General features: G+C 40.3%; 1 long non-coding RNA gene across 1 annotated transcript in view; it reads left to right on the top strand.

Annotated features, from left to right (window-relative positions):
* Positions 1-7508: 7508 nt before the first annotated feature.
* Positions 7509-13283, top strand: part of LOC128851795 (uncharacterized) — a 37365-nt gene continuing 31590 nt past the window's right edge. The window contains exon 1 of the long non-coding RNA XR_008449246.1: positions 7509-7688. This is a non-coding gene — a long non-coding RNA (uncharacterized LOC128851795). The remainder of the gene's footprint in view (positions 7689-13283) is intronic.

A 13283-nucleotide genomic window follows, 5' to 3' on the forward strand; every position in this document is an offset into this window, starting at 1 on the left:
TGGAGTAAATTCCCAGTGAAAAGGTGGGAAGCATTCAAATACCGGCAAAAGCTATGACACTCCACAGTCCCGCATGTCGTTATCATTCTGTAACGAAACACATGTTTTAACAGAGAACATCCCCCAAAAAAGAGAAAGCTTTGCACCTGCCTTTACATGCAATTGAGGACTTTGCATCACCATGGAGGGCCAGGAAGATTTTGGCAGGAGAGCTGAGGAGTTTCAGGAGGCTGATGCAGGTACTAAGCCTTGTGTGGGTGGCTTGGGTGAAGGCCAGAAGGGTGCTACAATTCTTCATATAAAATGAGCCATTTAAACCTCTTCTGCCTACTGCCCTATGCTATTTCATGAAATAAAAAAAATAAGACTTCAGAAAAAAATTTGGGGGTTGCATGCAAAAGAATGAGATCAAGAGATAACAGTTGTTGGAGCAAGTTAACTAAGGAGTTCTTGGTTTCCTGTCACAAGCTTCAAGCTCTTGCTATTTCTCCTATGGCAAACTCAAGTTACTGATGAGATAAACTTCTCATCATTTTTGAAAGATCCTCAAAAGTTAGGAGAATAAAGTTCTACTTCTGCAATGTATTTTCTGAACTCTTAACCTTTACAATCCTGTATTTCGTTGGTAAGTAATTTGTTCCACATATGATCGGTTGTGGCTTAAAACTGGAGCTCAGAATTATGGTTGGCCTTTCTTGGTTTATAATCATGGGACGGATGCTCCAGTACGGGAGCTGTGTTTTGTCAAAGGATGCTCAGGAGAAGAGAAAGGTCCAGAAGAACAGCAATTCAGATCACAGGCAACATCATGCCCACTGATGTTTTCCCACTGTGTGTTTGGGAGGAGGCAGGAATGGAGAAATGTGCCATAACAGGTTCCTTGTAAATAACATGCACACTTCTACCCAGGGTGAGATGTTGCAGCTGGCACTGGTCTTTTCTTCAAAAATATGGTTGTTTGTTACTACAGGGTTTAGGGTCTGAGTCTTTCCAGAGTCCCCACAAGTTTAATACCAATTTAGCCAAGCACATTTGATTGATTCTGCGGTACACATTGGCAAACAGGTGCAGTATTTCTATTAGGGAAAAAAGGCATCTCCCAGTCAAGTTTTCAGAGTGAGTTCCCCAGGATGCATTGGCTGGATTGTGATTTCCCTGCAGATGTTTAGGTCTGGCCCTGGCAAAGCTTCTCTTAACCAGAGGCTTAATAAATGCTAGTGAACCTCCATGCTGTTTGGAGGACAGGCAGCTTCCCCTTCACAAGGCTGCAAATCTCCTGAGAGGAGAATGCAGCAGTAACTCCAAAATATTTTCCTCGCAGACCTGTCATGCTGTTTTTTCCCCCTGGTAGGGAAGCATTTATACCTCTATGAACAGGATGATAAGAGAAATTATTTATTGTGGCATGGAAGATATTCCTAGGCTATCGGCTACCATCATGGAGCCCATGTTGATGGTTGTAGCAAGATATTAGGGGCTATCTTTAAGAAGGACATTTATCTCAGATTTCTAAAATACATCAAAGCTCCTTGCGTGTCTGGGAATATTTGAGGGTGAGTAAAATGCTAAAGACATTTCAGCTGCACTGCTATCCATCCTTTCCTTCCCTTCCCATGCCTAAACACCTTCCCTTCCAGCAGTCACAAGATTGTGATCAAAAGTTAAAATCAGAGGTCCATGCATAATACAAATTGCCTGTGTTGCATTCTGAATTTCTTTGACTCCAGGACCAGTTTTCCTGACAAGAAACAGCATAGAGAAATCCAGGTCCAGCCCTATACTTGTGCTCTGCAATGAGTGCATGCAACACGTCCATACACAATATCTCTTTCCAAGAAGGTGGGCAAGCATCTGTCTTCGCAGCTGACACCAAAGCTGGTTTTCAGCCAGCTTCCTGCAAGAAATACTAGTGAGCAGGACCCCACTGGAAAGCCATAAGCTATAGGTGGTTTAATGTAATGCAGTTAAAATTAAAGCACTTGCCTTGTTTGTTGTGCAATGTTCTCATATTGCCTCTGCCTGGCAAGGTCGGACGGATAATATTAAAAATGGATACTCCCTGATTCTTTTTCACTTATCTTTAATGTCGTGTTGCTTTCTGTACACATATTAATTGTATAAGCCAAGACAAAATGTGGAGTAAAGGAGTATATTTTTAGACGTTGCTTTATTTGGAAAGCAAGAGATGCAGTCTCTTCTGGGGTTTGATACTCATGAGATGAATTTTGCTTTACTGCTGTGGTATGGTTAAATCAAATAATTTACTTTCTGCCTCGTAATGAAGAAACCTAAGCTCAACTATTTTTCCCCTGTGAGACTAAGAATTCTAACTCTGTTTGAGAAAAGATTTTTGTTTCTGTTCTGAGCATACTAGGTTTTACACAGGGTGCAAAGGCAATGCACAGTGTAGCATGACACTTTAACTGTTATTACATTATATTGCATTTGGGAAAAAAATCTTCAATCATTCATCATTAAGCTAGGAGAGCATTTTTCCCAATGTGACACTTAAATGTTTTAAAAATAATGGAATGATTTTTTTCTTTCCCCTTGAATATGAGGCAACGAGGTTAGAAGGGGAAGCAGAGGGAGCATGAAAAGTGGCTTATATTGTCAAGGTCTCCTTAACAGTTAAGCAGTGGGGGAAAGAATCAGACTGCTTTCCTGGGTGAAAACAGAGAGATATTCTCCACTGATGACTGTCCTTCTAAGCCTTTCATATCACAAGCTAGCAGTTAAAATAATACTCACCTACTGGGCATCCAGCAGAGTTGATCTACCTTTTCTGCTAGGAGGTTCACGTCCAGTCAAGCCTGATTAATCTGTTGCAAGTCTTGAATGATCCCAAATATAACACATAACAGCTACACCTGTTTATCAAGTCAGTTCATTTCCCTTCCCCTATTCCACGCTGAAAAGGAGCATTAATTAAAACAGTAAACAAACGAGCGCCTATTCTAAATCAGAGCTGCAGGCAAAGAAGAGATAACTTAGGCTCTTGAGAAGAGGGATTTTCAGTTAATTTATGGAATCTACTGTCACTCTCAGGGCAAGGGAGCTTACGTAGCTGGGAAATTGAAGCAGACAGGCTTTGTCTAAACACTTCTTTTTCAGAGAATATCTTTTTATTCCCCTATTTTAATTTTTAATCAAGACCTTTTTTTTAAGAAATTGCTAGATTTTTCCGGTGTTCTGGTGACTCATTCAGCTCCTGTGAGATCCCGAAATGGCAGAGGAGAGGAGTGAGGAGGAGAAGCAGGGAGACGGGCTTTAAAAAAACGGTGTGAGAAGATGAAATATTCCACTAGCAAATTATTCCCCAGAAACTAATTGCAGTGTTTCCATCCACTTTGGTTATTCATAGTTTCCCCAGCATTTTGATCTAGGGTCTGCACTCTAGTCCTGGACTGGCAGTGGTGTGAGCACAAGCTTTTGTCCGTTCAGGGAACCAGTGACTGCAGGGAGGCCACTTGAATGAAACAGTTGTAAAATAGTGTTAAAAAGAGAAGCTCTATTGTTGTACTGAGAAACTGTCTAAAGCCCACCTGTAAGAGCTGCTGGGTCTGTGTAATATAGAAGTGAGCACATGAGCAGCCTTACAGAACTGTGACAGAGACCAGTTCAGCCTGTAGCCATCCCCAGAGACTGCAAGGGGAATCAGGGACATGAAGCCTGGGCACCCAGCTTCTGGTGGTGCTTGAAGGATGCTGTTTGCATCCATCTGCTTGACTCGGCTGCAGGGTAGGCTGCCATCCCCATCCCCAGCTCTGCCTGAGAAGTCACACAGGGAATTGTCCAGATGTGGGTGCTGCAGGGTCAGGGCTTCCACTTCAGTATGGGTTTTGTCTTGCTTTGGGTTTTCTACTGTGTTTTTTGGGGGGGAGGCATTGTTGGTTTTGGTATTTTTTTAAGGGATGCACATAGGGATTCATTTTTTATACAGGGGAAGAGAAATCAAATTAATGGGGGACTGCCTCAGTGCTGCAGCAGAAATGAGAGGCAGACCCAGCCCCCAAAAGCAAAGGGGTGATGTGCTCTGAATTCCCCCTCATAAGCACATTGCTGAGCTAATTGAAACTGGCTCTCCCACATCCCCGGAGAGCACCCTGACCTCCTACCTATGGGCAGCTGGGGGGGAGGGCTGGGAGGCAGAGAAAAACCCTCTCTCCCTCACCCTCTCTTCCTTTCTCCCTCTCCTGCTTCATTTTTTAATCAGCAATCCTACCCTGAGAAACCTTCCCTGCTGTAGCTCCTGCTGTACACTCCCAGGACAAGTTTCGGTTTCAACAAATCACCGTTTTCTGACAAAAAATTCGTAACCTGTTCTTGTTATGAGCTGCTTTTCTATTCCAGCACATAGCTAAAAAGATTGCTGCTCTGCCCAAAATAAAATACTATTGGCAGGGAGACAGTTTAAACTCCTATCAGCCAGGATTTGTCATTATGAAGGCTGCTTTTTTCAGGAATCAAACTATCATTTTGCTTACAATACTGTTGGGACTCTTCTCGTTGGAGTAATTAATATATTAGACTTTTTATTTTATTTCAGACTGAGATTTGGAATAATTCAGTTTGCGAAATTACATTGAAATTGTAGTTTTCATAAAATTACAGACATACCAAAAAAAGTTCTCTGAACCTTTGTCATTTCAGATACAAGCCTCTTCTAAAGCTACAGGAATGTCTTGTACATATTTCAAGTCATCCAGCTTTTCCTGGTGGCATATCCAGTAATCATGTTGACAAATTAATGGTAGAGAATTAGTTGTACATTAAAGATTTAAATTATATTATGTGGCACATTGTCATAAGATGATATAAAACAATAGGCAAATAAATGTAAATTAATTCCAGTTACTGACATGTAAGACGCAGAGTGACATCTGTACACTTCATGACTTGTGCAGCTGCCATACTTTAAAAACATAAAGCGATGGGGGAAGCCACATGGCATGATGGAGCAGGAGGCAGGGGATGGGGTCAGGACTGGTGTTTGGGAATTACGGTGGGCTGGGCAAACCATACCTCTGCTTCTAAATAAACAAATCTGTGTCCAGCATCGCCCCTGTGTACCCCTGGAGGGACACTAGAAAAGTTGCCTTTGTCAAGCGGGATGAATACCTTGTCATGACAATACTCAGGGTTTTGTATTATCCTACCCTGACTGAAAACCTGCGAATTTCTATCAATACCAAAGCGCAATTGCTTCCCGGAGCACAACCCCTGGACTTTCAAGGGCTCACACACTACTGTGTTGGCTAATTATATGGATTCCGTTTCCTGGTATGAAGGAATGCATTACCTGCAGCAAAGGATGCATAAAATATCGGGCACGAGAGGTGCTAGGAGGAAGCAGAAAGGCACCATGAATTCAAGCCCTGGCTCTGGGTTTATACCCACAATCCAGACCCATGCTGAGAGCTTAATCACTGGGCCTATTCTTCGGGCTGTTGTCCAATCAGTCCCTGAATAGCAAAACCCCACAATGTGAAGTATGAATTAGGGGAGGGGGAAATAAACGTGGGTGCAGACTTTTTTTGCAACAATACCTAACCAGGCCTTTCAGCCAGGACAACTCGGAGACAAAAGCGCGGCGGAAATTGAAGTAACTTTTGGAGGCCCTCGGCAGTAGGAGCTAGCTCGACCAGGGTAGCGCTGGCTTCTTTTTGTGTAGACCGGATCAATTATTCACTGGGGGGTTGGGGGTGGAAAAAGAAAAAAAGTCTTAAAAAACATGAGACATTTGTGTCGCACTGGCCTTGGAAATCATGGCTGTGTGCTGAATAAAATCAAATATTTTTGTCTTCCCCCTCCCCTTGGTGGATGCTGCAGTGATTTAGGGGGTGGCTGGCAGAGTGCTCGCATTCCTCACCCTCCCCCCGCCCCACACACCCGAAGAAGAGAAAAGCTTCTTGAGCTATAGAGATGTCAGGTCCATGTTTTAAAATTTAGCTTTGTTTACCCAACAGAACGGAATTCATTACTGCGCGAAAGCAGTTCAATTTTCTGACCTTTTTTTATTCAAAATGTTGGAAGTAGCAAAAAGCTCATTTGAAGGTCACAGGTTTATGTATCTATTCTCTTAAGTGTTTTAGAAATTCATATGAGGGACACTAAAGGTGGAATATGTGAAAACACACTGTTCATTGTTTACCCTAACCTTGCCACAATTATTAGATAAATGAGGGAAGCAAAATGGCATTAAAAGCCATTGTTAACAGTGAATTTTTTTCCCCTGAAGACTGTTCATTTTTGCCCCCGATCTGCAAAGGTCATTTTCTAATTCTTTTCCCTGAGTAGTTTATATAACTTCTGCATTTCAAGTCTATAAAAAGCTTTTGCAGACTTTTCATACTGTAAGTAGTAATTTGTTTCATTACTGTTTGAATTTTTATATGTAATTCCTACAGACATTTTGATGATATTGTCAAGCTTAAAAGCCAAGAGGCTTTTCATTTCTTTCTTTTTTTTTTTTTAAGCCCAGATCCATTCTATCTGGATAATTTAAAATTAGTGGAATTAATCAGTCGGCAATTTAAAACCCAAATTTTGTGGCGAAAGAGACTCAGAGCAAAATGATTTTATTTTTTCTACATCCACAACTGATTTGAAAGGCCTTTTCAGCCAGTTATCTGAAGCTGATATTTAACTGTTACTTATTCCCCTAATTTCTGTCCTTTGTCAGGGGAACTTTCCTTGCTAGATCTTGTTGCTCGGTTCCACGCTAATTGCAGCTTACATTATATAAATGGCTTTGTAAAGAAAACTATAACCCCCAGCCTCGAAAGTTGCATGTTTCTATTTGCTCAAACTTGATGCACTTATTTTGAGAGGGTCATTTCGAGGAAAGCTGTGTAGGCACTGAGAATGTCCTGTATAATAAGCTTAAACAGAACCTTTTGTCCAGCCTAGTCTTCTCAGGCCCGAAAATTAGGCCTCCTTTTTCTGGCGGGGGGCTGAAGTGGTTCATTACTGCAGCCTCCTCCGGCAGACCTTGGCCCAGCCATTCCCAGTACTCGAGCTCTGTAACTTCCTTAGAAAGGATGAAGGAAAACATGGCACACAAAGGTCTTGTTAGCACTTCCTATGTGAAATTAGCAGCTTTCTAAAAGGTACAACTCCAATTACCTCACATTGTGGGGACGCGCACAAACCCAACAATGAGCCCAGTCTTGCAAGTGACATGCTGTCTCTCCAGAGTTACTTCCCTAATTAGGGATGACGAAGCCCCATTCTGGCGAGTGCATCTATTTACAGTGGGCCACAATGCCTTAACTCGAGCATCCTCCTGAAAGGCCAGTGTTAAAAAACACAAGTGCTCTTTTGGCGGAGCCGTCCGTGGGGAAGCGCTGCATTCCTCACGGCTACACCCTCCCAAAAAGGGTGGCCGCTTTCCCTGCATTGTTCACACTTCAGGATTCATTTGGGACAATAAAGCTCCTTCCCCGTGAGCGCTGGGAATTACAGTGGACAATGGGCAGGCTTTCTTAGCAGGGTCTAATGATGGAAAAAAAGAAAAATATTTATTGCTTTTGACAGTTTCACAAGGGGCAAAAATCCTTGTCATGGCTAAAGTTTCCACAGCTGTTGGAGGAAGGGTGGTCATATGGACTAAAACAGTTCAGCTCCTTTGTTAAGAGGCTGAGCACAAGGGCCAAGCTGTGAAATTAAAGATTAAGTTCATTAAGGTAAGATAATTGCGCTTGCATCCTTGTTGATACAGGTGTATACAGGCATGGCCTGATTTGCTGGACCTATTTATTTACCTCCCGGCTTCTTGTGAGACAAATTAGCTTGCAAAGGAGAGGTGCTGGAAATGTGTGTTGTTTGCTCAGCCCAGGATGGGGCTGGAGACCTGCAACCTTGTGCACAACAGCCCCGTCAGGAGTGGGAGGAGGGCAGGAAATATCTGTGGGCATCACGAAACACACCTTTGCTCAGAAGAGAAACCCACCCTGATTTCAAGCTGGGGTACGAGTCGACTTCTTCCCTCGGAAGAGAAATGCCTTGAAACACCCGTGGTGTGGCAGTGAGAGGAAATTATTAATTCCCCGGTTGTTTGTTTGGCATAAAAGTGTTACTCATTATTAGTTTGCTGCTGCTAAGTGTTTGGATTCTTCGTTATTATTGTGTTATTTTCATTGTTAACAGTTCACAAGTTCAACAGTTTCAACTAAATTGCACTATAATATTAGGGTTCCAGTATGGAATTACTGCAGTTAATAATAAAATAAGACCTTTGTGTAGGTATATAGATAGCTTCCCAAATTCATTTAAAAAAGCCCTCATGAATTAGCACAAACATACTGCTGGGGGTTGTGCTGTTTTGGTTCAGCAGATCAATTATCTATTGTGCTATTTTGGTGACAAAGAAGGATGATAATTTTGAGTGATTAAAGACGTTGCAATAGACTTTCCATTTTATTTCATTAAAATAAACATTAAGCGGGGATTTGCACTAAGGAGCCTGGCAGTTCACTTTTGCTGGTTTACATTCTCTGGCCCAGCCACCTCCGAGCCCAGCATCCCACTCAGACCGCCACAAATGCATCGCATGTAGCAAGGAATCAGCTGAGAAGAAGCAGCATTTCCAAACCTGATGCATGAAAACTGTGCCTTGCAGGACATCTCCTACAAGGGAGCACAATTTAATTCACTGTTGTTTCCCCTGCAAAGATTGGTGCTGTCTTCTGTGGATTTCGCGGTGCAAGGTAGTTTGTTATAGCATGCTAGGAAACACATCCTCTCTCTAATATATTTTATTCCACAGGTTTTGTGCAGATCGGTGTCAAAAGGTGGACACTAACAATTTTTGAGCAATCAGAAGTCCCACAACCTGATGTCTGTACTTCCCAGGATAGGCCTGCGCACAGAATTTAATTTTCTGTCCCACTCTGCCTTGGCAAGCAAAGAGCTTCTATATCCATTCAAGAAAAAAATATATGGAGAATACTGTAGACAGAAATTCCTCAAAGACAAAAACTGCAAAACTGAAAAGTTTGTATTAATAGGCACATGAAAAATAGCAAGATTCTTCTCTATAAAGCTAACAACACATTGGGCCCGATCCTGCTCATGTTAAAGAGCTGGTTTCATTATCTCCTGCCTGCCTTAATATGTTTTCCCCGTATAGGTGCCTATAGAAGCATACAGTAGTTCAGGTAAAAAATGTTTTAAGCTATGGATATGTGAAATATTAGAAGCCTTGCACTTTTTCAGAGACATCTGTTCGTACAGAAATTCTCTCTTTCTGTTCCTGGAGAATATAAATAACGTATCAGTGGTTTTAGAAAGCAAATCATTCAAGTAACAACCAACCTCCTTATGACATCTTTAAAATATAGGATAAGGTTTACTATTGTGGCATAGACAATGAATTCTGTTTGCTGGCTAGAGAGGAAAGGTTGTTACATTGCTGGAATATATGTCCTTTTACAGCTAACACAATATTTCATCGTTTAAACCATTTAATAATTACACGGAAAGTTGCAGGCAACTTCTCAAGTATTCTTAGATCTCATTTTATATTTTGGTCCTAGTCAGAGCAGTCATTAGAAGGATGATTTCTAATAAGGTAAATTTTTTTAATTAATTTATTTTAATATCAATATGTTTTCCTGTAAAGGGCTGTTTATTAACAAAATAAATAACATCATTATAAGCTAAGAGAATAATTTTTAATGTAGCCTGTGGAAAAAAAAATGAAAAAAAACCTTAAAGTATAAATCTTCAGCTCTTCTGTTACAATGTTTTTTTTTCATAGGCTGTTGGAAAATACTTGTAAAATATAACTGAATAGTCCATGAAATAATCTGTTTACAAATCATTAAGGACAATTTAAATTAGCTTTGGTTTCCTGCATGTGCTGAGGGAAGTTGAAGAATTCCAATGTTTATTAAATATATCACAGCCTAAAAAATATTGTTTTGTTGAGGTGGGTAAAAGAAAGTGAAGAAAATATTCACTTCAGTTGTGTTTCTCTGTGTTTGCGTGTGCACAGGATAGAAACACTACAGCATTATATTTGAAAAATAACATCTCACAGGTAGATTGTGTTCAAGAGGAGTTTGTTCCCTGAAATAATTCACATGTTGCATGTATGAGTGTGTTTCTCTCTCTGTAATATGTGCATGCATAGCTGTATTATAGGCATTAGTGAATTATTCTAATATGTAAGTGGGGATATGCATGAAGATAACAGTCTATGTATATGAATACAATTTCTACAGTAGGTGTATACATATAAATTAATTCAAATACTTTGTCAAATTCATATCACTTGACATATATTGCTTGCTAGACTGATTGTTCCTTACTATCTTTCCTGGTCGGCATAAAGATATAACAGATCCAGTAATAATTAAAAAATAACTTTACTTTGAGGTAAAGGATTTACTGTATTGCTGTTTCCATTTTTTTCTGCTTTGCCATGATGCTGCCATAAAATAGTAGAAAATTATTTAACTATTTAGAAACCCATGTCAAATCTTTTGTCTTAGGAATTATGCACCGGATTTTCACATGTGATTAATGATTACTGCCTTCTCCTTGTTTGATGATTGACCACCTTTTCTCAGAGAGTATTTCTCAGGAATACGTATAAAATTTAAACAGTACCTTTGCTTTCCTAAACAAGCGATTGAATGAAATGCAGTTCATGCAATAATTTCTGCCTTTGTTAGGCTCTAAAGGTAGAACTACACAGTTGCAGGGCAGGTCTAGGGCTTATGAGACGATTACAATGTGAACACAGGATGTTTATTTCTGGTTTATAAGGCAGGTGGTTTTGACTAACCAATATACAGTGAATATTATCAAGAAATCTATGACGCTGTGTTTGCCTGTGTCCTCTATAGAATGTCCTAAAATTGTAATCTTACTCAGCCATCGAGTCCACCTCCTGTTCTCTGTGGATTAGTTATTTAGATTGGGCATTAATTATATCAGAAAAGCTTAATCTAAGAGTCATTATATGTGTTTTAATATTAAAATTTATCATTGCCAAATCAAATTGTAATATTCTAAAATATGTTCATCCCCTTTAATAACATGATTAGCAAATGTTTTGCAGGGAAAATAGATGGACAGATTCCGTATGTGGTTTTCACATAACATGTTATTCTGTACTGCTGGAAGTAAAATGATCAGAACATTTTTAATGTTGTGAAGTGTTTTTTCAAAGGATTAGGTCAATATCTCTGAAGAATCTTGTGTGGGCTAGAAAGATTGCCACTAAGCATCCATGCGTTTTTTGGCAAGACAAATTAGTCTCCCTCGTGCTCCATGGTGAGCTGCCTATGCAGCTGGTACGCAAATTAGCAAACATAGTTAGACTTCAGTGCAAGTCATTTTTCCTGCAAGTTATTTCGTGCAAAGTTAATGTTACAACTCTTTTTATAAAAGATCATAAATTCTTGGGCACAAAATCTTGCAGGCATCAATGGAGAGATGCAATCAGCTTATGCACAGGAATATGCTGGCCACCTGACCTTCTCTTCAACCCCCTAGCATCTCCTGCATGAATGCAGGTAGGCATCTGAATGGGCTACAGTTCCTTCTAGTCACCTCTTTTATAGAAAGTGCAGGAGATGGAGAATTAGCAGATTACAGACAGAGCCTAGAAGATTACATGCCTAATTGATGCAGTGAAGTCCTTCATTTATTTTGCTTTAGAATTATCATAATGTCTCTTTCTCTGCAATGCGTGGATTCCCAAAAATGGGAAAAGTCGTTTATTTTATTTGCTATCGTACACAATGACTATTCCTTCTAACAGATCAAAAGTGCTTGTCCCTCCATGATGTATGTTTATTCTGCGGGGCTACAAACTGTAAACTAAACAGCCTGCTTAAGGCACAGAATATAACTCAGAAGCACAACAATCTTGCCCACTTGGGACTTTGACCTCTTGGGGCAAGACCACTTCCAGGAGCTAAGCAGGCATGTTGCTCCACAGCACTGCAGTCTTCAATGTGGAAAAATTCTTAGACAAAGAGTCTTCATCGTAGCCAGAAATGAAAGAACCCTATCTTGAAGAAGCTCTGTTGTCTCTTCTTTTGCCTTTATTTTGCTTCACTTCACAGCACATATTTTGCTTCTGTGGCTTTGGGGTCCATTCTGAGAGGTCTTGAGACTCCAGTTCTTGAAGTCAAGCGGTGCAGAGCGTGGATGCTGTTATTCATCAGGTGGGATGCTATTTGCTATCTCACGATCTGTATTATCAAATTATAATTCTAAATAGACCCTGAAAAATACTGATGATTTAGTACACTAATTAATTTTAAGTATAGAGTTAATATACTTTAATTTTCTGAAGAGTCTCAGCTTTCTGATGCGCTCCTGCGTCATGCTGTTCCTCTTTTTTCTTATCTCCTTATGAAGAGCTGGAGTGTGGAAAATGATGGTCAAAAGGGGCTCAAAGGCTACTTGAGGGAAAGCAAAGACTAGGGACATGGTTTCCAAAGCAGGAAAAGAAAAAAAAACCCAGATGCTACATAAGATCCAGAGCAGGAAAAAGAACTCAAAGGAACCACACGACATTAGACAAGAGAGTAGATTCATACAGTGGAAGAAAATGAGAGGAGAAATGCTGATGAGTATGCAGAATTTTAGAGCACTACAGATAGGGATGAGGTGTTTAAAGGTCATATGATAAGAGACAGGGAGACAAAGGAAAGAGAGAAAAATAGTCCATTATATTTGTTGGAAGAAGGAGAAAGAAAATTGATTTAGGGGTCAATTCAGAATGTTTTTAGAATACAGTTGAGTGTAAGAACGTAAATAGCTTCACAGAAATCAAACAGATGACCTGTAGTGGAAGCCATGTGTGCATCCATGTTCCCTCCTGAACTTGAGCTTTTAACCTTAGCCTTTATGCTGATTTCAGTGAGGGTGGAGCTGGACAAGAGAAGGTTCCAATAAGCAAGAAATGTGGCCTAATGCAACCTGAGTGCTAAAGATAGCATATTTTTCTCTATGATCCAGAGCTTCCTACCAACTTATGTTCCACACCCTCTATATTACTGTTATATCAGACTGACATTTAACATTAACCTAGAACTTCAGGCCTCCTAAGTTCCTGCTCTGAGGATGTGCAATGCTGTAGCTGTAATATGTAACCCTTTCACTCACCTCTTGCATCGTTTCAAGTTTTCTTGAAAGATTCTTGAACAGGGAGAGCGATCTTTTGGCACTAGTATGTCTGTGGCTGCAGCATAATACTCAAGTGTAAAATCCAGGCACAGATCTTGATGAAGCTGTAGTTTTAGGTCTTTTTTTATTAT

The sequence above is a fragment of the Cuculus canorus genome, chromosome 3 (assembly GCF_017976375.1).
Source record: "Cuculus canorus isolate bCucCan1 chromosome 3, bCucCan1.pri, whole genome shotgun sequence".
In the NCBI taxonomy this organism is placed as follows: Eukaryota; Metazoa; Chordata; class Aves; order Cuculiformes; family Cuculidae; genus Cuculus; species Cuculus canorus.